Raw genomic sequence first — 22805 nt, 5'->3', positions numbered from 1 at the left:
GGGTGTGTGTGGGGTGTGTGGGGTGTGTGGGGTGTGTGTGGAGAGTGTGGGGTGTGTGTGGAGAGTGTGGGGTGTGTGGGGTGTGTGGGGTGTGTGGGGTGTGTGGGGTGTGTGGGGTGTGTGGGGTGTGTGGGGTGTGTGGGGTGTGTGTGGGGAGAGTGGAGAGTGTGGGGTGTGTGTGGGGAGAGTGGAGAGTGTGGGATTGTGTGGGGTGTGTGTGGGGAGAGTGGAGAGTGCGAGAGTGTGGGGTGTGTGTGGGGAGAGCGGAGAGTGTGGTGTGTGTGGGGTGTGTGGGGTGTGTGGGGTGTGTGGGGTGTGTGGGGTGTGTGTGGGGTGTGTGTGGAGAGTGTGGAGAGTGTGGAGAGTGTGGGGTGTGTGTGGAGAGTGTGGAGAGTGTGGGGTGTGTGGGGTGTGTGGGGTGTGTGGGGTGTGTGGGGTGTGTGGGGTGTGTGGGGTGTGTGGGGTGTGTGGGGTGTGTGTGGAGTGTGTGTGGAGAGTGTGGGGTGTGTGTGGAGAGTGTGGAGAGTGTGGGGTGTGTGTGGAGAGTGTGGGGTGTGTGTGGGGTGTGTGGGGTGTGTGGGGTGTATGGGGTGTGTGGGGTGTGTGGGGTGTGTGGGGTGTGTGGGGTGTGTGGGGTGTGTGGGGTGTGTGGGGTGTGTGGGGTGTGTGTGGGGAGAGTAGAGAGTGTGGGGTGTGTGTGGGGAGAGTGGAGAGTGTGGGGTGTGTGGGGTGTGTGGGTTGTGTGGGTTGTGTGGGGTGTGTGGGGTGTGTGGGGTGTGTGGGGTGTGTGTGGGGAGAGTAGAGAGTGTGGGGTGTGTGTGGGGAGAGTGGAGAGTGTGGGGTGTGTGGAGAGTGTGGGGTGTGTGGGGTGTGTGGGGTGTGTGGGGTGTGTGGGGTGTGTGGGGTGTGTGGGGTGTGTGGGGTGTGTGGGGTGTGTGTGGGGAGAGTAGAGAGTGTGGGGTGTGTGTGGGGAGAGTGGAGAGTGTGGGGTGTGTGGGGTGTGTGTGGGGAGAGTGGAGAGTGCGGGTGTTTGTGGGAGAGTGTGGGGAGAGTGCGAGAGTGTGGGGTGTGTGGGGTGTGTGTGGGGAGAGCGGAGAGTGTGGGGTGTGTGGGGTGTGTGGGGTGTGTGGGGTGTGTGGGGTGTGTGGGGTGTGTGGGGTGTGTGGGGTGTGTGGGGTGTGTGTGGGGAGAGTAGAGAGTGTGGGGTGTGTGTGGGGAGAGTGGAGAGTGTGGAGAGTGTGGGGTGTGTGGGGTGTGTGGTGTGTGTGGTGTGTGTGGGGTGTGTGGGGTGTGTGGGGTGTGTGGGGTGTGTGGGGTGTGTGGGGTGTGTGGGGTGTGTGGGGTGTGTGGGGTGTGTGGGGCGTGTGGGGCGTGTGGGGCGTGTGGGGCGTGTGGGGCGTGTGGGGTGTGTGTGGGGAGAGTGGAGAGTGTGTGGTGTGTGTGGGGAGAGTGGAGAGTGTGGGGTGTGTGTGGGGAGAGTGGAGAGTGTGGGATTGTGTGGGGTGTGTGTGGGGAGAGTGGAGAGTGCGAGAGTGTGGGGTGTGTGGGGGGTGTGTGGGGAGAGCGGAGAGTGTGGGGTGTGTGGGGTGTGTGGGGTGTGTGGGGTGTGTGTGGGGTGTGTGTGGGGTGTGTGGGGTGTGTGGGGTGTGTGTGGAGAGTGTGGGGTGTGTGTGGAGAGTGTGGGGTGTGTGGGGTGTGTGGGGTGTGTGGGGTGTGTGGGGTGTGTGGGGTGTGTGGGGTGTGTGGGGTGTGTGTGGGGAGAGTGGAGAGTGTGGGGTGTGTGTGGGGAGAGTGGAGAGTGTGGGATTGTGTGGGGTGTGTGTGGGGAGAGTGGAGAGTGCGAGAGTGTGGGGTGTGTGGGGTGTGTGTGGGGAGAGCGGAGAGTGTGGGGTGTGTGGGGTGTGTGGGGTGTGTGGGGTGTGTGGGGTGTGTGTGGGGTGTGTGTGGGGTGTGTGTGGAGAGTGTGGGGTGTGTGTGGAGAGTGTGGAGAGTGTGGGGTGTGTGTGGAGAGTGTGGGGTGTGTGGGGTGTGTGTGGAGTGTGGGGTGTGTGGGGTGTGTGGGGTGTGTGGGGTGTGTGGGGTGTGTGTGGGGAGAGTAGAGAGTGTGGGGTGTGTGTGGGGAGAGTGGAGAGTGTGGGGTGTGTGGGGTGTGTGGGGTGTGTGGGGTGTGTTGTGTGTGTGGGGTGTGTGGGGTGTGTGGGGTGTGTGTGGGGAGAGTAGAGAGTGTGGGGTGTGTGTGGGGAGAGTGGAGAGTGTGGGGTGTGTGGGGTGTGTGGGGTGTGTGGGGTGTGTGGGGTGTGTGGGGTGTGTGGGGTGTGTGGGGTGTGTGGGGTGTGTGTGGGGAGAGTGGAGAGTGTGGGGTGTATGGGGTGTGTGGGGTGTGTGGGGTGTGTGGGGTGTGTGGGGTGTGTGGGGTGTGTGGGGTGTGTGGGGTGTGTGGGGTGTGTGGGGTGTGTGTGGGGTGTGTGTGGGGAGAGTGGAGAGTGTGGGGTGTGTGGGGTGTGTGTGGGGAGAGTGTGGGGTGTGTGGGGTGTGTGTGGGGAGAGTGGAGAGTGCGGGTGTTTGTGGGAGAGTGTGGGGAGAGTGGAGAGTGCGGGTGTTTGTGGGAGAGTGTGGGGAGAGTGGAGAGTGTGGGGTGTGTGGGGTGTGTGTGGGGAGAGTGGAGAGTGCGGGTTTTTGTGGGAGAGTGTGGGGAGAGTGCGAGAGTGTGGGGTGTGTGGGGTGTGTGTGGGGAGAGCGGAGAGTGTGGGGTGTGTGGGGTGTGTGTGGAGAGTGTGGGGTGTGTGGGGTGTGTGAGGTGTGTGGGGTGTGTGGGGTGTGTGGGGTGTGTGGGGTGTGTGGGGTGTGTGGGGTGTGTGGGGTGTGTGGGGTGTGTGGGGGTAGAGTGGAGAGTGTGGGGTGTGTGTGGGGAGAGTGGAGAGTGTGGGATTGTGTGGGGTGTGTGTGGGGAGAGTGGAGAGTGCGAGAGTGTGGGGTGTGTGGGGTGTGTGTGGGGAGAGCGGAGAGTGTGGGGTGTGTGGGGTGTGTGGGGTGTGTGTGGGGAATGTGGGGAGTGTGGGGAGTGTGGGGAGTGTGGGGTGTGTGGGGTGTGTGGGGTGTGTGGGGTGTGTGGGGTGTGTGGGGTGTGTGGGGTGTGTGGGGTGTGTGTGGGGAGAGTAGAGAGTGTGGGGTGTGTGTGGGGAGAGTGGAGAGTGTGGGGTGTGTGGGGTGAGTGGGGTGTGTGGGGTGTGTGGGGTGAGTGTGGGGTGAGTGGGGTGTGTGGGGTGAGTGGGGTGTGTGGGGTGTGTGGGGTGAGTGTGGGGTGTGTGGGGTGTGTGGGGTGTGTGGGGTGTGTGGGGTGTGTGGGGTGTGTGGGGTGTGTGGGGGGAGAGTGGAGAGTGTGGGGTGTGTGTGGGGAGAGTGGAGAGTGCGGGAGTGTGTGGGAGAGTGTGGGGAGAGTGGAGAGTGCGAGAGTGTGGGGTGTGTGGGGAGAGCGGAGAGTGTGGGGTGTGTGGGGTGTGTGTGGGGTGTGTGTGGGGTGTGTGTGGGGTGTGTGTGGGGTGTGTGTGGGGTGTGTGTGGGGTGTGTGTGGGGTGTGTGGGGTGTGTGGGGTGTGTGGGGTGTGTGGGGTGTGTGGGGTGTGTGTGGAGAATGTGGGGTGTGTGGGGTGTGTGGGGTGTGTGTGGGGAGAGTAGAGAGTGTGGGGTGTGTGTGGGGAGAGTGGAGAGTGTGGGGTGTGTGGGGTGTGTGGGGTGTGTGGGGTGAGTGGGGTGTGTGTGGAGAGTGTGGGGTGTGTGGGGTGTGTGGGGTGTGTGGGGTGTGTGGGGTGTGTGGGGTGTGTGGGGTGTGTGGGGTGTGTGGGGTGTGTGGGGTGTGTGTGGGGAGAGTAGAGAGTGTGGGGTGTGTGTGGGGAGAGTGGAGAGTGTGGGGTGTGTGGGGGGTGTGTGGGGTGTGTGGAGTGTGTGGGGTGTGTGGGGTGTGTGGGGTGTGTGGGGTGTGTGGGGTGTGTGTGGGGAGAGTGGAGAGTGTGGGGTGTGTGGGGTGTGTGTGGGGTGTGTGGGGTGTGTGTGGGGTGTGTGGGGTGTGTGGGGTGTGTGGGGTGTGTGGGGTGTGTGTGGGGAGAGTAGAGAGTGTGGGGTGTGTGTGGGGAGAGTGGAGAGTGTGGGGTGTGTGGGGTGTGTGTGGGGAGAGTGGAGAGTGCGGGTGTTTGTGGGAGAGAGTGGGGAGAGTGCGAGAGTGTGGGGTGTGTGGGGTGTGTGTGGGGAGAGCGGAGAGTGTGGGGTGTGTGGGGTGTGTGTGGAGAGTGTGGAGAGTGTGGGGTGTGTGGGGTGTGTGGGGTGTGTGGGGTGTGTGGGGTGTGTGGGGGGTGTGGGGGGTGTGGGGGGTGTGGGGGGTGTGGGGGGTGTGGGGGGTGTGGGGGGTGTGGGGGGTGTGTGGGGAGAGTGGGGAGTGTGGGGTGTGTGTGGGGAGAGTGGAGAGTGTGGGATTGTGTGGGGTGTGTGTGGCGAGAGTGGAGAGTGCGAGAGTGTGGGGTGTGTGGGGTGTGTGTGGGGAGAGCGGAGAGTGTGGGGTGTGTGGGGTGCGTGGGGTGTGTGGGGTGTGTGGGGTGTGTGGAGAGTGTGGGGTGTGTGTGGGGTGTGTGGGGTGTGTGGGGTGTGTGGGGTGTGTGGGGTGTGTGGGGTGTGTGGGGTGTGTGGGGTGTGTGGGGTGTGTGGGGTGTGTGTGGGGAGAGTAGAGAGTGTGGGGTGTGTGTGGGGAGAGTGGAGAGTGTGGGGTGTGTGGGGTGTGTGGGTTGTGTGGGGTGTGTGGGGTGTGTGGGGTGTGTGGGGTGTGTGGGGTGTGTGGGGTGTGTGTGGGGAGAGTAGAGAGTGTGGGGTGTGTGTGGGGAGAGTGGAGAGTGTGGGGTGTGTGGAGAGTGTGGGGTGTGTGGGGTGTGTGGGGTGTGTGGGGTGTGTGGGGTGTGTGGGGTGTGTGGGGTGTGTGGGGTGTGTGGGGTGTGTGTGGGGAGAGTAGAGAGTGTGGGGTGTGTGTGGGGAGAGTGGAGAGTGTGGGGTGTGTGGGGTGTGTGTGGGGAGAGTGGAGAGTGTGGGGTGTGTGGGGTGTGTGGGGTGTGTGGGGTGTGTGGGGTGTGTGTGGGGAGAGTAGAGAGTGTGGGGTGTGTGTGGGGAGAGTGGAGAGTGTGGGGTGTGTGGGGTGTGTGGGGTGTGTGGGTTGTGTGGGTTGTGTGGGGTGTGTGGGGTGTGTGGGGTGTGTGGGGTGTGTGTGGAGAGTGTGGAGAGTGTGGAGAGTGTGGAGAGTGTGGAGAGTGTGGAGAGTGTGGAGAGTGTGGGGTGTGTGGGGTGTGTGGGGTGTGTGGGGTGTGTGGGGTGTGTGGGGTGTGTGTGGGGTGTGTGGGGTGTGTGGGGTGTGTGGGGTGTGTGTGGGGAGAGTGGAGAGTGTGGAGAGTGTGGGGTGTGTGTGGGGAGAGTGGAGAGTGTGGGATTGTGTGGGGTGTGTGTGGGGAGAGTGGAGAGTGCGAGAGTGTGGGGTGTGTGGGGTGTGTGTGGGGAGAGCGGAGAGTGTGGGGTGTGTGGGGTGTGTGGGGTGTGTGTGGGGTGTGTGGGGTGTGTGGGGTGTGTGTGGAGAGTGTGGGGTGTGTGTGGAGAGTGTGGGGTGTGTGGGGTGTGTGGGGTGTGTGGGGTGTGTGGGGTGTGTGGGGTGTGTGGGGTGTGTGGGGTGTGTGGGGTGTGTGGGGTGTGTGTGGGGAGAGTGGAGAGTGTGGGGTGTGTGTGGGGAGAGTGGAGAGTGTGGGATTGTGTGGGGTGTGTGTGGGGAGAGTGGAGAGTGTGGTGTGTGTGGGGTGTGTGGGGTGTGTGGGGTGTGTGGGGTGTGTGGGGTGTGTGGGGTGTGTGGGGTGTGTGGGGTGTGTGTGGGGTGTGTGTGGAGAGTGTGGAGAGTGTGGAGAGTGTGGGGTGTGTGTGGAGAGTGTGGGGTGTGTGGGGTGTGTGGGGTGTGTGGGGTGTGTGGGGTGTGTGGGGTGTGTGGGGTGTGTGTGGGGTGTGTGTGGAGAGTGTGGGGTGTATGTGGAGAGTGTGGGGTGTGTGTGGGGTGTGTGTGGGGTGTGTGTGGGGTGTGTGGGGTGTGTGGGGTGTGTGGGATGTGTGGGGTGTGTGGGGTGTGTGGGGTGTGTGGGGTGTGTGGGGTGTGTGGGGTGTGTGGGGTGTGTGGGGTGTGTGGGGTGTGTGGGGTGTGTGGGGTGTGTGGGGTGTGTGGGGTGTGTGTGGGGAGAGTAGAGAGTGTGGGGTGTGTGTGGGGAGAGTGGAGAGTGTGGGGTGTGTGGGGTGTGTGGGGTGTGTGGGGTGTGTGTGGGGAGAGTAGAGAGTGTGGGGTGTGTGTGGGGAGAGTGGAGAGTGTGGGGTGTGTGGAGAGTGTGGGGTCTGTGGGGTGTGTGGGGTGTGTGGGGTGTGTGGGGTGTGTGGGGTGTGTGGGGTGTGTGGGGTGTGTGGGGTGTGTGTGGGGAGAGTAGAGAGTGTGGGGTGTGTGTGGGGAGAGTGGAGAGTGTGGGGTGTGTGGGGTGTGTGTGGGGAGAGTGGAGAGTGCGGGTGTTTGTGGGAGAGTGTGGGGAGAGTGCGAGAGTGTGGGGTGTGTGGGGTGTGTGTGGGGAGAGCGGAGAGTGTGGGGTGTGTGGGGTGTGTGGGGTGTGTGGGGTGTGTGGGGTGTGTGGGGTGTGTGTGGGGAGAGTAGAGAGTGTGGGGTGTGTGTGGGGAGAGTGGAGAGTGTGGAGAGTGTGGGGTGTGTGGGGTGTGTGGGGTGTGTGGGGTGTGTGGGGTGTGTGGGGTGTGTGGGGTGTGTGGGGTGTGTGGGGTGTGTGGGGTGTGTGGGGTGTGTGTGGGGAGAGTGGAGAGTGTGGGGTGTGTGTGGGGAGAGTGGAGAGTGTGGGATTGTGTGGGGTGTGTGTGGGGAGAGTGGAGAGTGTGGGATTGTGTGGGGTGTGTGTGGGGAGAGCGGAGAGTGTGGGGTGTGTGGGGTGTGTGGGGTGTGTGGGGTGTGTGTGGGGTGTGTGTGGGGTGTGTGGGGTGTGTGGGGTGTGTGGGGTGTGTGTGGAGAGTGTGGGGTGTGTGTGGAGAGTGTGGAGAGTGTGGGGTGTGTGGGGTGTGTGGGGTGTGTGGGGTGTGTGGGGTGTGTGGGGTGTGTGGGGTGTGTGGGGTGTGTGGGGTGTGTGGGGTGTGTGGGGTGTGTGGGGTGTGTGGGGTGTGTGTGGGGAGAGTGGAGAGTGTGGGGTGTGTGTGGGGAGAGTGGAGAGTGCGAGAGTGTGGGGTGTGTGGGGTGTGTGTGGGGAGAGCGGAGAGTGTGGGGTGTGTGGGGTGTGTGGGGTGTGTGTGGGGTGTGTGTGGAGAGTGTGGGGTGTGTGTGGAGAGTGTGGAGAGTGTGGGGTGTGTGTGGAGAGTGTGGGGTGTGTGGGGTGTGTGTGGAGTGTGGGGTGTGTGGGGTGTGTGGGTTGTGTGGGGTGTGTGTGGGGAGAGTAGAGAGTGTGGGGTGTGTGTGGGGAGAGTGGAGAGTGTGGGGTGTGTGGGGTGTGTGGGGTGTGTGGGGTGTGTTGTGTGTGTGGGGTGTGTGGGGTGTGTGTGGGGAGAGTAGAGAGTGTGGGGTGTGTGTGGGGAGAGTGGAGAGTGTGGGGTGTGTGGGGTGTGTGGGGTGTGTGGGGTGTGTGGGGTGTGTGGGGTGTGTGGGGTGTGTGGGGTGTGTGGGGTGTGTGGGGGGAGAGTGGAGAGTGTGGGGTGTATGGGGTGTGTGGGGTGTGTGGGGTGTGTGGGGTGTGTGGGGTGTGTGGGGTGTGTGTGGGGTGTGTGTGGGGAGAGTGGAGAGTGTGGGGTGTGTGGGGTGTGTGTGGGGAGAGTGTGGGGTGTGTGGGGTGTGTGTGGGGAGAGTGTGGGGTGTGTGGGGTGTGTGTGGGGAGAGTGGAAAGTGCGGGTGTTTGTGGGAGAGTGTGGGGAGAGTGGAGAGTGCGGGTGTTTGTGGGAGAGTGTGGGGAGAGTGGAGAGTGTGGGGTGTGTGGGGTGTGTGTGGGGAGAGTGGAGAGTGCGGGAGTGTGTGGGAGAGTGTGGGAGAGTGTGGGAGAGTGTGGGGTGTGTGGGGTTTGTGGGGTTTGTGTGGGGTGTGTGGGGTTTGTGTGGGGTGTGTGTGGGGAGAGTGGAGAGTTTGGAGTGTGTGGGGTGTGTGGGGTGTGTGTGGGGAGAGTGGAGAGTGTGGGGAGTGTGTGGGAGAGTGTGGGGAGAGTGGAGAGTGTGGGGTGTGTGTGGGGAGAGTGGAGAGTGTGGGGTGTGTGTGGGGAGAGTGGAGAGTGCGGGAGTGTGTGGGAGAGTGTGGGGAGAGTGGAGAGTGTGGGGTGTGTGGGGTGTGTGTGGGAGAGTGGAGAGTGCGGGAGTGTGTGGGAGAGTGCGAGAGTGTGGGGTGTGTGGGGTGTGTGTGGGAGAGTGGAGAGTGTGAGAGTTTATGGGAGAGTGTGGGGAGAGTGGGGTGTGTGGGGTGTGTGTGGGGTGAGTGGAGAGTGTGGGGTGAGTGGAAAGTGTGGGGAGTGTGGGGAGTGTGGGGAGTGTGGGGAGTGTGGGGTGTGTGGGGTGTGTGGGGTGTGTGGGGTGTGTGGGGTGTGTGGGGTGTGTGGGGTGTGTGGGGTGTGTGGGGTGTGTGGGGTGTGTGTGGGGAGACTGGAGAGTGTGGGGTGTGTGTGGGGAGAGTGGAGAGTGTGGGGTGTGTGGGATGTGTGGGGTGTGTGTGGGGTGAGTGGAGAGTGTGGGGTGTGTGGGGTGTGTGTGGAGAGTGTGGGGTGTGTGGGGTGTGTGGGGTGTGTGGGGTGTGTGGGGTGTGTGGGGTGTGTGGGGTGTGTGGGGTGTGTGGGGTGTGTGTGGGGAGAGTGGAGAGTGTGGGGTGTGTGTGGGGAGAGTGGAGAGTGTGGGGTGTGTGTGGGGAGAGTGGAGAGTGCGGATGTTTGTGGGAGAGTGTGGGGAGAGTGGAGAGTGTGGGGTGTGTGGGGTGTGTGTGGGGAGAGTGGAGAGTGTGGGGTGTGTGGGGTGTGTGTGGGGAGAGTGGAGAGTGGAGAGTGTGGGGTGTGTGGGGTGTGTGTGGGGAGAGTGGAGAGTGCGGGAGTGTGTGGGAGAGTGTGGGGTGTGTGGGGTTTGTGTGGGGTGTGTGTGGGGAGAGTGGAGAGTGTGGGGTGTGTGGGGTTTGTGTGGGGTGTGTGTGGGGAGAGTGGAGAGTGTGGAGTGTGTGGGGTGTGTGGGGTGTGTCGGGTGTGTGGGGTGTGTGGGGTGTGTGTGGGGAGAGTAGAGAGTGTGGGGTGTGTGTGGGGAGAGTGGAGAGTGTGGAGAGTGTGGGGTGTGTGGGGTGTGTGGGGTGTGTGGGGTGTGTGGGGTGTGTGGGGTGTGTGGGGTGTGTGGGGTGTGTGGGGTGTGTGGGGTGTGTGGGGTGTGTGTGGGGAGAGTGGAGAGTGTGGGGTGTGTGTGGGGAGAGTGGAGAGTGTGGGATTGTGTGGGGTGTGTGTGGGGAGAGTGGAGAGTGCGAGAGTGTGGGGTGTGTGGGGTGTGTGTGGGGAGAGCGGAGAGTGTGGGGTGTGTGGGGTGTGTGGGGTGTGTGGGGTGTGTGGGGTGTGTGGGGTGTGTGGGGTGTGTGGGGTGTGTGTGGAGAGTGTGGGGTGTGTGGGGTGTGTGGGGTGTGTGGGGTGTGTGGGGTGTGTGGGGTGTGTGGGGTGTGTGGGGTGTGTGGGGTGTGTGGGGTGTGTGTGGGGAGAGTGGAGAGTGTGGGGTGTGTGTGGGGAGAGTGGAGAGTGTGGGATTGTGTGGGGTGTGTGTGGGGAGAGTGGAGAGTGCGAGAGTGTGGGGTGTGTGGGGTGTGTGTGGGGAGAGCGGAGAGTGTGGGGTGTGTGGGGTGTGTGGGGTGTGTGGGGTGTGTGGGGTGTGTGTGGAGAGTGTGGGGTGTGTGTGGAGAGTGTGGAGAGTGTGGGGTGTGTGTGGAGAGTGTGGGGTGTGTGGGGTGTGTGGGGTGTGTGGGGTGTGTGGGGTGTGTGGGGTGTGTGGGGTGTGTGGGGTGTGTGGGGTGTGTGGGGTGTGTGGGGTGTGTGGGGTGTGTGTGGGGTGTGTGTGGGGTGTGTGGGGTGTGTGTGGGGTGTGTGGGGTGTGTGGGGTGTGTGGGGTGTGTGGGGTGTGTGGGGTGTGTGTGGGGTGTGTGGGGTGTGTGGGGTGTGTGGGGTGTGTGGGGTGTGTGGGGTGTGTGGGGTGTGTGGGGTGTGTGTGGAGAGTGTGGAGAGTGTGGAGAGTGTGGGGTGTGTGGGGAGAGTGGAGAGTGTGGGGTGTGTGGGGTGTGTGTGGAGAGTGTGGTGTGTGTGGGGAGAGTGGAGAGTGTGGGGTGTGTGGGGTGTGTGTGGAGAGTGTGGGGTGTGTGCGGAGAGTGGAGAGTGTGGGGTGTGTGGAGAGTGCGGGAGTGTGTGGGGAGAGTGGAGAGTGCGAGAGTGTGTGGGAGAGTGTGGGGTGTGTGGGGTGTGTGTGGGGAGAGTGGAGAGTGTGGGGTGTGTGGAGAGTGCGGGAGTGTGTGGGAGAGTGTGGGGAGAGTGGAGAGTGCGAGTGTGTGTGGGAGAGTGTGGGGAGAGTGGAGAGTGCGAGAGTGTGTGGGAGAGTGTGGGGAGAGTGGAGAGTGTGGGGTGTGTGGAGAGTGCGAGAGTGTGGGGTGTGTGTGGGGAGAGTGGAAAGTGCGAGAGTGTGTGGGAGAGTGTGGGGAGAGTGGAGAGTGCGAGAGTGTGTGGGAGAGTGTGGGGAGAGTGGAGAGTGCGGGAGTGTGTGGGAGAGTGTGGGGAGAGTGGAGAGTGTGGGGTGTGTGGGGTTTGTGTGGGGTGTGTGTGGGGTGTGTGTGGGGAGAGTGGAGTGTGTGGGAGAGTGTGGGGAGAGTGGAGAGTGCGAGAGTGTGTGGGAGAGTGTGGGGAGAGTGGAGAGTGTGGGGTGTGTGGGGTGTGTGTGGGGAGAGTGGAGAGTGCGGGTGTTTGTGGGAGAGTGTGGGGAGAGTGGAGAGTGTGGGGTGTGTGTGGGGAGAGTGGAGAGTGTGGGAGTGTGTGGGAGAGTGTGGGGAGAGTGGAGAGTGCGAGAGTGTGGGGAGAGTGTGGGGAGAGTGGAGAGTGCGAGAGTGTGGGGTGTGTGGGGTGTGTGTGGGGAGAGTGGAGAGTGTGGGGTGTGTGGGGTGTGTGTGGGGTGTGTGTGGGGAGAGTGGAGAGTGCGGGAGTGTGTGGGAGAGTGTGGGGAGAGTGGAGAGTGTGGGGTGTGTGTGGAGAGTGTGGGGTGTGTGGGGTGTGTGTGGGGAGAGTGGAGAGTGTGGGGTGTGTGGGGTGTGTGTGGGTGTGTGTGGGGAGTGGAGAGTGCGAGGTGTGTGGGAGAGTGTGGGGTGTGTGTGGGGTGTGTGTGGGGTGTGTGTGGGGTGTGTGTGGGGTGTGTGTGGGGTGTGTGTGGGGTGTGTGTGGGGTGTGTGTGGGGTGTGTGTGGGGTGTGTGGGGTGTGTGTGGGGTGTGTGTGGGGTGTGTGTGGGGTGTGTGGGGTGTGTGTGGGGTGTGTGGGGTGTGTGTGGGGTGTGTGGGGTGTGTGTGGGGTGTGTGGGGTGTGTGTGGGGTGTGTGGGGTGTGTGGGGTGTGTGGGGTGTGTGGGGTGTGTGGGTGTGTGGGGTGTGTGGGGTGTGTGGGGTGTGTGTGGAGTGTGTGGGGTGTGTGTGGGGAGAGTGGAGAGTGTGGGGTGTGTGGGGTGTGTGTGGAGAGTGTGGGGTGTGTGGGGAGAGTGGAGAGTGTGGGGTGTGTGGAGAGTGCGGGAGTGTGTGGGGAGAGTGGAGAGTGCGAGAGTGTGTGGGAGAGTGTGGGGTGTGTGGGGTGTGTGTGGGGAGAGTGGAGAGTGTGGGGTGTGTGGGGTGTGTGTGGGGAGAGTGGAGAGTGTGGGGTGTGTGGGATGTGTGGGGTGTGTGTGGGGTGAGTGGAGAGTGTGGGGTGTGTGGGGTGTGTGTGGAGAGTGTGGGGTGTGTGGGGTGTGTGGGGTGTGTGGGGTGTGTGGGGTGTGTGGGGTGTGTGGGGTGTGTGGGGTGTGTGGGGTGTGTGGGGTGTGTGGGGTGTGTGGGGTGTGTGTGGGGAGAGTGGAGAGTGTGGGGTGTGTGTGGGGAGAGTGGAGAGTGTGGGGTGTGTGTGGGGAGAGTGGAGAGTGCGGATGTTTGTGGGAGAGTGTGGGGAGAGTGGAGAGTGTGGGGTGTGTGGGGTGTGTGTGGGGAGAGTGGAGAGTGTGGGGTGTGTGGGGTGTGTGTGGGGAGAGTGGAGAGTGCGGGAGTGTGTGGGAGAGTGTGGGGTGTGTGGGGTTTGTGTGGGGTGTGTGGGGGGAGAGTGGAGAGTGTGGGGTGTGTGGGGTTTGTGTGGGGTGTGTGTGGGGAGAGTGGAGAGTGTGGAGTGTGTGGGGTGTGTGGGGTGTGTGGGGTGTGTGGGGTGTGTGGGGTGTGTGGGGTGTGTGGGGTGTGTGGGGTGTGTGGGGTGTGTGTGGGGAGAGTGGAGAGTGTGGGGTGTGTGTGGGGAGAGTGGAGAGTGCGGGAGTGTGTGGGAGAGTGTGGGGAGAGTGGAGAGTGCGAGAGTGTGGGGTGTGTGGGGTGTGTGTGGGGAGAGCGGAGAGTGTGGGGTGTGTGTGGGGAGAGTGGAGAGTGCGGGAGTGTGTGGGAGAGTGTGGGGAGAGTGGAGAGTGCGAGAGTGTGGAGTGTGTGGGGTGTGTGTGGGGAGAGAGGAGAGTGCGAGAGTTTGTGGGAGAGTGTGGGGAGAGTGGAAAGTGTGGGGTGTGTGTGGGGTGTGTGGGGGGTGTGTGGGGGGTGTGTGGGGGGTGTGTGGGGGGTGTGTGGGGGGTGTGTGGGGGGTGTGTGGGGGGAGAGTGGAGAGTGGAGAGTGTGGGGTGTGTGTGGGGAGAGTGGAGAGTGCGGGAGTGTGTGGGAGAGTGTGGGGAGAGTGGAGAGTGTGGGGTGTGAGGGGTTTGTGTGGGGTGTGTGGGGTTTGTGTGGGGTGTGTGTGGGGAGAGTGGAGAGTGTGGGGTGGGTGTGGGGAGAGTGGGGTGTGTGGGGTTTGTGTGGGGTGTGTGTGGGGTGTGTGTGGGGAGAGTGGAGTGTGTGGGGAGAGTGTGGGGAGAGTGGAGAGTGCGAGAGTGTGGGGTGTGTGGGGTGTGTGTGGGGAGAGTGGAGAGTGTGGGGTGTGTGGGGTGTGTGTGGGGTGTGTGTGGGGAGAGTGGAGAGTGCGGGAGTGTGTGGGAGAGTGTGGGGAGAGTGGAGAGTGTGGGGTGTGTGGGGTGTGTGTGGGGTGTGTGTGGAGAGTGTGTGGAGAGTGTGGGGTGTGTGGGGTGTGTGTGGGGAGAGTGGAGAGTGTGGGGTGTGTGGGGTGTGTGTGGGTGTGTGTGGGGAGTGGAGAGTGCGAGGTGTGTGGGAGAGTGTGGGGAGTGTGTGGGGAGTGTGTGGGGTGTGTGTGGGGTGTGTGTGGGGTGTGTGTGGGGTGTGTGTGGGGTGTGTGTGGGGTGTGTGTGGGGTGTGTGTGGGGTGTGTGTGGGGTGTGTGTGGGGTGTGTGTGGGGTGTGTGGGGTGTGTGGGGTGTGTGGGGTGTGTGGGGTGTGTGGGGTGTGTGGGGTGTGTGTGGTGTGTGTGGGGTGTGTGGGGTGTGTGGGGTGTGTGGGGTGTGTGGGGTGTGTGGGGTGTGTGGGGTGTGTGGGGTGTGTGGGGTGTGTGGGGTGTGTGGGGTGTGTGGGGTGTGTGGGTGTGTGGGGTGTGTGGGGTGTGTGGGGAGAGTGTGGGGTGAGTGGGGAGAGTGGAGAGTGTGGGGTGTGTGGGGTGTGTGGGGTGTGTGTGGAGAGTGTGGGGTGTGTGGAGAGTGCGGGAGTGTGTGTGGAGAGTGGAGAGTGCGAGAGTGTGTGGGAGAGTGTGGGGTGTGTGGGGTGTGTGGGGAGAGTGGAGAGTGTGGGGTGTGTGGGGTGTGTGTGGGGAGAGTGGAGAGTGTGGGGTGTGTGGGGTGTGTGTGGGGTGTGTGTGGAGAGTGGAGAGTGCGGGGTGTGTGGGAGAGTGTGGGGAGAGTGGAGAGTGTGGGGTGTGTGGGGTGTGTGTGGGGTGTGTGGGGTGTGTGTGGGGTGTGTGTGGGGTGTGTGTGGGGTGTGTGTGGGGTGTGTGTGGGGTGTGTGTGGGGTGTGTGTGGGGTGTGTGTGGGGTGTGTGTGGGGTGTGTGTGGGGTGTGTGTGGGGTGTGTGGGAGAGTGTGGGGAGAGTGGAGAGTGCGAGAGTGTGTGGGAGAGTGTGGGGAGAGTGGAGAGTGTGGGGTGTGTGGGGTGTGTGTGGGGAGAGTGGAGAGTGCGGGTGTTTGTGGGAGAGTGTGGGAGAGTGGAGAGTGTGGGGTGTGTGTGGGGAGAGTGGAGAGTGTGGGAGTGTGTGGGAGAGTGTGGGGAGAGTGGAGAGTGCGAGAGTGTGGGGTGTGTGGGGTGTGTGTGGGGAGAGTGGAGAGTGTGGGGTGTGTGGGGTGTGTGTGGGGAGAGTGGAGAGTGCGGGAGTGTGTGGGAGAGTGTGGGGAGAGTGGAGAGTGTGGGGTGTGTGGGGTGTGTGTGGGGTGTGTGTGGAGAGTGTGGGGTGTGTGGGGTGTGTGTGGGGAGAGTGGAGAGTGTGGGGTGTGTGGGGTGTGTGTGGGTGTGTGTGGAGAGTGGAGAGTGCGAGGTGTGTGGGAGAGTGTGGGGAGAGTGGGGTGTGTGGGGTGTGTGTGGGGTGTGTGTGGGGTGTGTGTGGGGTGTGTGTGGGGTGTGTGTGGGGTGTGTGTGGGGTGTGTGTGGGGTGTGTGTGGGGTGTGTGTGGGGTGTTTGTGGGGTGTTTGTGGGGTGTGTGTGGGGTGTGTGTGGGGTGTGTGTGGGGTGTGTGTGGGGTGTGTGTGGGGTGTGTGTGGGGTGTGTGTGGGGTGTGTGGGGTGTGTGGGGTGTGTGTGGGGTGTGTGGGGTGTGTGGGGTGTGTGGGGTGTGTGGGGTGTGTGGGGTGTGTGTGGGGTGTGTGTGGGGTGTGTGTGGGGTGTGTGGGGTGTGTGTGGGGTGTGTGGGGTGTGTGGGGTGTGTGTGGGGTGTGTGGGGTGTGTGTGGGGTGTGTGGGGTGTGTGGGGTGTGTGGGGTGTGTGGGGTGTGTGGGGTGTGTGGGGTGTGTGGGGTGTGTGGGGTGTGTGGGGTGTGTGGGGTGTGTGTGGAGAGTGTGGAGAGTGTGGGGTGTGTGGGGAGAGTGGAGAGTGTGGGGTGTGTGGGGTGTGTGTGGAGAGTGTGGTGTGTGTGGGGAGAGTGGAGAGTGTGGGGTGTGTGGGGTGTGTGTGGAGAGTGTGGGGTGTGTGCGGAGAGTGGAGAGTGTGGGGTGTGTGGAGAGTGCGGGAGTGTGTGGGGAGAGTGGAGAGTGCGAGAGTGTGTGGGAGAGTGTGGGGTGTGTGGGGTGTGTGTGGGGAGAGTGGAGAGTGTGGGGTGTGTGGAGAGTGCGGGAGTGTGTGGGAGAGTGTGGGGAGAGTGGAGAGTGCGAGTGTGTGTGGGAGAGTGTGGGGAGAGTGGAGAGTGCGAGAGTGTGTGGGAGAGTGTGGGGAGAGTGGAGAGTGTGGGGTGTGTGGAGAGTGCGAGAGTGTGGGGTGTGTGTGGGGAGAGTGGAAAGTGCGAGAGTGTGTGGGAGAGTGTGGGGAGAGTGGAGAGTGCGGGAGTGTGTGGGAGAGTGTGGGGAGAGTGGAGAGTGTGGGGTGTGTGGGGTGTGTGTGGGGAGAGTGGAGAGTGCGGGTGTTTGTGGGAGAGTGTGGGGAGAGTGGAGAGTGTGGGGTGTGTGTGGGGAGAGTGGAGAGTGTGGGAGTGTGTGGGAGAGTGTGGGGAGAGTGGAGAGTGCGAGAGTGTGGGGAGAGTGTGGGGAGAGTGGAGAGTGCGAGAGTGTGGGGTGTGTGGGGTGTGTGTGGGGAGAGTGGGGTGTGTGTGGGGTGTGTGTGGGGAGAGTGGAGAGTGCGGGAGTGTGTGGGAGAGTGTGGGGAGAGTGGAGAGTGTGGGGTGTGTGGGGTGTGTGTGGGGTGTGTGTGGAGAGTGTGGGGTGTGTGGGGTGTGTGTGGGGAGAGTGGAGAGTGTGGGGTGTGTGGGGTGTGTGTGGGTGTGTGTGGGGAGTGGAGAGTGCGAGGTGTGTGGGAGAGTGTGGGGAGTGTGGGGTGTGTGTGGGGTGTGTGTGGGGTGTGTGTGGGGTGTGTGTGGGGTGTGTGTGGGGTGTGTGTGGGGTGTGTGTGGGGTGTGTGTGGGGTGTGTGTGGGGTGTGTGGGGTGTGTGGGGTGTGTGTGGGGTGTGTGGGGTGTGTGGGGTGTGTGGGGTGTGTGGGGTGTGTGGGGTGTGTGGGGTGTGTGGGGTGTGTGGGGTGTGTGGGGTGTGTGGGTGTGTGGGGTGTGTGTGGAGAGTGTGGGGTGTGTGAGGTGTGTGTGGAGAGTGTGGGGTGTGTGCGGAGAGTGGAGAGTGTGGGGTGTGTGGAGAGTGCGAGAGTGTGTGGGAGAGTGTGGGGTGTGTGGGGTGTGTGTGGGGAGAGTGGAGAGTGTGGGGTGTGTGGAGAGTGCGGGAGTGTGTGGGAGAGTGTGGGGAGAGTGGAGAGTGCGAGAGTGTGTGGGAGAGTGTGGGGAGAGTGGAGAGTGCGGGAGTGTGTGGGAGAGTGTGGGGAGAGTGGAGAGTGCGAGAGTGTGGGGTGTGTGTGGGGAGAGTGGAAAGTGCGAGAGTGTGTGGGAGAGTGTGGGGAGAGTGGAGAGTGTGAGTGTGTGTGGGAGAGTGTGGGGAGAGTGGAGAGTGCGGGAGTGTGTGGGAGAGTGTGGGGAGAGTGGAGAGTGCGAGAGTGTGTGGGAGAGTGTGGGGAGAGTGGAGAGTGCGAGAGTGTGTGGGAGAGTGTGGGGAGAGTGGAGAGTGCGAGAGTGTGGGGTGTGTGGGGGGAGAGTGGAGAGTGCGAGAGTGTGTGGGAGAGTGTGGGGAGAGTGGAGAGTGCGGGAGTGTGTGGGAGAGTGTGGCGAGAGTGGAGTGTGTGGGGTGTGTGGGGGGTGAGTGGAGAGTGGAGAGTGTGGGGTGTGTGGGGTGTGTGTGGGGAGAGTGGAGAGTGTGGGGTGTGTGGGGTGTGTGTGGGGAGAGTGGAGAGTGTGGGAGTGTGTGGGAGAGTGTGGGGAGAGTGGAGAGTGCGAGAGTGTGGGGAGAGTGTGGGGAGAGTGGAGAGTGCGAGAGTGTGGGGAGAGTGGAGAGTGTGGGGAGAGTGTGGGGAGAGTGGAGAGTGTGGGGAGAGTGTGGGGAGAGTGGAGAGTGCGAGAGTGTGGGGAGAGTGTGGGGAGAGTGGAGAGTGCGAGAGTGTGGGGAGAGTGTGGGGAGAGTGGAGAGTGCGGGAGTGTGTGGGGAGAGTGTGGGGTGTGTGTGGGGAGAGTGGAGAGTGTGGGGAGAGTGTGGGGTGTGTGTGGGGAGAGTGGAGAGTGCGAGAGTGTGTGGGAGTGTGTGGGGAGAGTGGAGAGTGGAGAGTGCGGGAGTGTGTGGGGAGAGTGGAGAGTGGAGAGTGCGGGAGTGTGTGGGGAGAGTGGAGAGTGCGAGAATGTGCTCAAATCGAAAACTGGACTGTCCTTTCACTTGTGCTTTGCCGATCTGTTTACAGCGTTCCAGCTCCAAATCCCTCGTCAGAGAGTTTGATAAAACAGCCCAGAAACAACCGGGTGATGGTCTTTGAGTCTGGTGAGCTGATTGGCCATCTGTACTTACCTGAAACTATGGTTAATGAGGGAGCCCTCGGAAACCCCAAGGGACAGAAACTGATAAGTGGCGGTTGTATTTGGACTTGTAAGCAGTCGTAGCAATATTGAGGAAGGTTTTTTTCACAGGAAATTAGAGCTAAAGGCAATGGAAACAAGGAAGAGATAATCGAGAGTTGACCATTCAGCCCCTTGGGCCTGCTTCCCCATTCAAGATGATCATAGAACATAGGACCCAGTACAGGCTCTTCGGCCCTCGATGTTGCACTGACCTGTGAAATTAATCTGATGCCCAACTAACCTACACCATTCCATTATTATCCATGTGTCGGTCTAATACCCATTAAAATGCCCTTAACGTTCGCGGGTCTACTACTGTTACAGGCAGTGCGTTCCATGCCCCGACTACTCACTGAGTAAAGAGATTACCTCTGATCTCTGTCCTATATCCACCACCCCTCAGTTTAAAGCTATGTGCCCTCATGTTAGCCATCACCATCCAAGGAAAAAGGCTCTCACTGTCCACTCTATCCAACCCTCTGATTATCTTATATGGCTCGATTTTGTTACCTCTCAACCACCTTCTCGCTCACAAAAACAACCTTCAAGTCTCTCAGCCTTTCCTCATAAAACTTTCCCTCCAGACCAGGCAACCAGGCATACTAGTAAATCTCCTCTGAACCTTTCCAAAGCTTCCACACCCTTCCTATAACGCGGTGACCAGAACTGTACACAATACTCCAGGTGCAGCCGCACCAGTGTCTTCTACAGCTGAAGCATGACCTTGTGGCTCTGAAACTCAATCCCCTACCAATAAACGCCAACACACCATATGCCTTCTTAACAACCCTATCAACCTGGGTGGCAACTTTCAGGGATCTATGTACCTGGACACCAAGATCTCTCTGTTCATCTGCACTGCCAAGAATTTTACCATTAGCCCAGTACTCTGCATTCCTGTTATTTCTTTCAAAGTGGACTATCTCACACTTTTCCACATTAAACTCCATTTGCCAGCTCTCTGCCCAGCTCTGCAGCTTATCTATGTCCCTCTGTAACCCACAACATCCTTCGACACTATCCACAGCTCTGCCTACCTTAGTGTCATCTGCAAATTTACTAACCCATCCTTCTACACCCTCATCCAGATCATTTATAAAAATGACAAACACCAGTGGCACCGAACCAGATCCTTGCAGCACACCACTGGTGACCGAGCTCCAGGATGGACATTTCCCATCAACCACCACCTCCTTTCAGCTGATCCAAACCGCTAAGTCACCATCAATCCCGAAACTCCGTATTTTGTGCAATAGCCTACCGTGGGGAATCTTATCAAATGTCTAACTGAAATCCATATACACCACATCAACGGCTTTACCCTCATCCACCTGTTTTGTCACCTTCTCGAAGAACTCAGTAAGGTTTGTGAGGCACGACCTACCCTTCACAAAACCGTGTTGACTATCCCTAATCAGCTTATTCCTTTCTCGATGATTATAAATCCTATCTCTTATAACCTTTTCCAACACTTTACCAACAACTGAAGTAAGGCTCACTGGCCTATAATTCCCAGAGTTGTCTCTACTCTCCTTCTTAAACAAGGAACAACATTGGCTATCCTCCAGTCTTCTGGCACTATTCCTGTTTCTCACCTCAGCCCAAACTACCTCAGTGGATGAGCCCTCAAATGTCTCAGCTGCTGTAATACTACCCCAATTAACAATGCCACCCCCCCACCCCCCTTTACCATCTTCGCTGTTCTTGCTGAAACATCTAAATCCTGGAATCTGCAACAGCCATTCCTGTCCCCCCTCTAGCCATGTCTCTGAAATGGCCACAACATTGAAATCCCAGGTACCGACCCATGCTGCAGGTTCACCACCTTATTCCAGATGCTCCTGGCATTGAAGTACACACATTTCAAACCAATACCCTGATTGCTGGTGCCCTCTCATGACCCTGTAAACCTACCCCTGACCTCACTACCCTCAACCTCCTGTATACTGGAACTACAACTCAGGTTCCCAGCCCTCTGCTGCATTAGTTTAACCCCCTCCCCATCCCCAAAGTGCATTAGCAAATTCCCCCCAGGATATTGGTACCCCTCTGATTCAGGTGAAGACCATCCTGTTTGTAGAGGACCCCCTTCACCAGAATGAGCCCCAATTATCCAGGAATCCAAAACCCTCCCTCCTGTGCCATCCATGCAACCACGTGTTCAGCTCCTCTCTCTCCCTGTTCCTCATCTCACTAGCACGTGGCACAGGCAACAAGCCAGATGATAACAACCCTGTTTGTCTAGCTCTAAGCTTCCACCTTAGCTCCCTGGATTTCTGCCTTAAATCCCCATCTCTCTTCCTACCTATGTCACTGGTGCCTGTGTGGACCATAACTTGGGGCTGATCCCCCTCCCCAAGGATCCCGAAAACACGATCAGAGACATCATGAACCCTGGCACCTGGGAGGCAACACACCAACCGTGAGTCTCTCTCGTCCCCACAGAACCTCCTATCTGTCCCCCTAACTATCGAGTCCCCCCCCCCCCCTTCCCTTCTGAGCAGCAGGGACACACTCTGTACCAGAGCCCTGTGCCCCACTGCTTTCCCCATGGCTGATGATCCAACTCCGTCCCTTTCCCCACTTTCTCCCCTATACCCTTTGATCCCTTAGCCCTAAGTGCTATGTCTAACACTTCCTTGAAAGTTAAAAATCACACAACACCAGGTTATAGTCCAACAGGTTTAATTGGAAGCACTAGCTTTCAGAGCGCTGCTCCTGCATCAGGTGGTTGTGGAGGGCTCGATCGTAACACAGAATTTATAGCAAATATTTACAGTGTGATGTAACTGAAATTACACATTGAAAAATACCTTGATTGTTTGCTATAAATTCTGAGTTTTACAGTGGTGTCCTCCACAACCACCTGATGAAGGAGTGTGAACGTTGTCTGACTGAAACGGGGACCTTTCAAACAAATCAGAATTCAGAGGATAAATCGTAACCTCTGCTTCTTTTTCTACATTTGGGGGAATCTCTGGGGGAGCGTCTTTGAAGGGGGAGACTCAGAGGGGGGGAGTCTCGGGGGGAATCGAAGGGGATGCGGGGAGACTCTGGGTAGGGAGACTCGGAGAGGGGAGGGGAGAGACTCTGGTGGGTTGGAGGAGACTGTTGGGGCGGGGGGAGTGGGGGAGTGTGGGGGGGGGGCAGGGGGAGTGGGGGAGTGTGGAGGGCGGGGGGAGTGAGGGAGAGGGGGGGGAGAGTGGTGGGCCGGGGGAGTGAAGAGAGAGTGGGGGGTCGGGGGGAGTGGGGAAGAGAGGGGAGCAGGGGGAGTGGGGGCGCGTGGGGGAGAGGGTAGAGTGGGGGGGTGGGGGGAATAGGGGAGACTGGTGGGCGGGTGAGCGAGGGGAGAGTGAGTGGTGGAGGGAGTGGGGGAGAGTGGGGTGGGCGAGGGGAATGGGGGAGAGTGGGGGGTCGGGGGGGAGTGGGTGGAGAGTGGGGGGCGGGGGGGGTAGAGTGAGGGAGAGTGGGGGGGGCGTGGAGAGTGAGGAAGAGTGGACTGGACGGGGGAGTGGTGGTCAGGGGGAGTGGGGGGAGAGTGGGGGCAGAGGGAGTGGGGGAGAGTGGGGTGGGCGGGGCGGGTGGGGGAGACTGGTGGACGGGGGGAGTGGGGGGAGTGGGGGGGAGAGTGGGGCTGCAGGGGAGTGGGGGAGAGTAGGGGGAGTGGGGGAGAGAGGGGTAGAGGGAGTGGGGGAGAGTGGGGGGGTGTGGGGGAGAGGTGAGAGTGGGGGGCGTGGGGAGTAGGGGAGAGAGGGGGCAGGGGGAGTGGGGGAGAGTGGGGGGCGTGGGAGAGAGGGGAGAGTGGTGGGGCAGAGGGTGTAGGGGAGACTGGTGAAGGCGGGAGTGGGGGCGAGTGGGGGGGGGCGGGGAAGTGGGGGAGACTGGTGGACGGGGGGCAGGGGGGAGTGGGGGGCCAGGGGAATGGGGGAGAGTAGGGGGTGTGGGGGAGAGTGCGGAGGCGTGGGGGGTGGGGGCAGTGGGGAGACTGGTGGGCAGGGGAGAGTGGAGAGTGGGGGTGTGGGGGAGAGTGGGGGGTGGAGGGAGTGGGGAGAGTGGGGGAGAGTGGGGGGGCGGGGGGAGTAGGAGAGACTAGTGGACGGGGGAGTGGGGGGAGCGTGTGGGGGAGTGGGGGAGAGTGGGGGCGGGGTGACTGGGGGAGAGTGGGTGACGGGAGCTTGGGGAGTGGGGGAGAGAGGGGGCAGGGGGAGTGGATGAGAGTGGTGTGCCTGGGGAGTGAGGGGAGAGTGGGGGACGGGGAGAGTGGGGGAGAGTGAGGGGTATGGGGGAATCGGGCAGAGTGGTGGGTGGGGGGAGTGAGGGTAGAGTGGTGGGCAGGGGAGTGGGGAAGAGTGGGGGGGCGGGGGAGTGGGGGAGACTGGTGGGGGGGTGGGGGAGAGTGGTGGGTGGGAAAGTGGGGGAGATGGGGGGGCGGGGGAGTGAGGGGAGAGTGGGGGGCAGGGGGAGTGGGGAGAATGGGGGGCGTGGGGAGTGGGGGAGAGTGGGGGTGCGTGGGGAGTGAGGAAGAATGGAGTGGGCGGGGGAGTGGGGGAGACTGGTGGACGGGGGCATGGGGGGCAGGGGTAGTGGGGGAGAGTGGGGGGCAGAGGGAGTGGGGAGAGAGGTGGGCAGGGGGGATGGGGGGTGGGGGTGTGGGGGAGAGTGGGGTGGCAGGGAGAGTGGAGGAGAGTGGAGGGCACGGGGAGTGTGGGAGAGTGGTGGGCGGGCAGGTAGGGGAGAGAGGGGTCAGGGGGAGTGGATGAGAGGGGAGAGTGGGGGGGCGGGGGGAGTAGGAGGGACTGTTGGACGGGGGAGTGGGGGGAGAGTGAGGGGGAGTGGGGGAGAGTGGGGGGGGCGGGGGAGTGGTGGAGAGTGAGGGGCGGAGGGAGTGGGGCAGAGAGGGGGCGTGGGGATGGGGAAGAGTGGGGGGCGTGGAGAGTGTGGGAGAGTGGGGGGCGAGGGGATTGGGGGAGAGTGGGAGGGCGTGGGGGGGGAGGGGAGAGTGGGGGCGGGGGGAGTGGGGTGGGTGGGGG

The sequence above is a fragment of the Chiloscyllium plagiosum genome, unplaced genomic scaffold (assembly GCF_037043375.1).
Source record: "Chiloscyllium plagiosum isolate Xiang-an unplaced genomic scaffold, Cpla_swu_hap1 HiC_scaffold_4, whole genome shotgun sequence".
Taxonomy (NCBI): Eukaryota; Metazoa; Chordata; class Chondrichthyes; order Orectolobiformes; family Hemiscylliidae; genus Chiloscyllium; species Chiloscyllium plagiosum.
The sequence above is the reverse complement of the archived record's forward strand: the minus strand, read 5'-3'. Positions refer to the sequence as shown.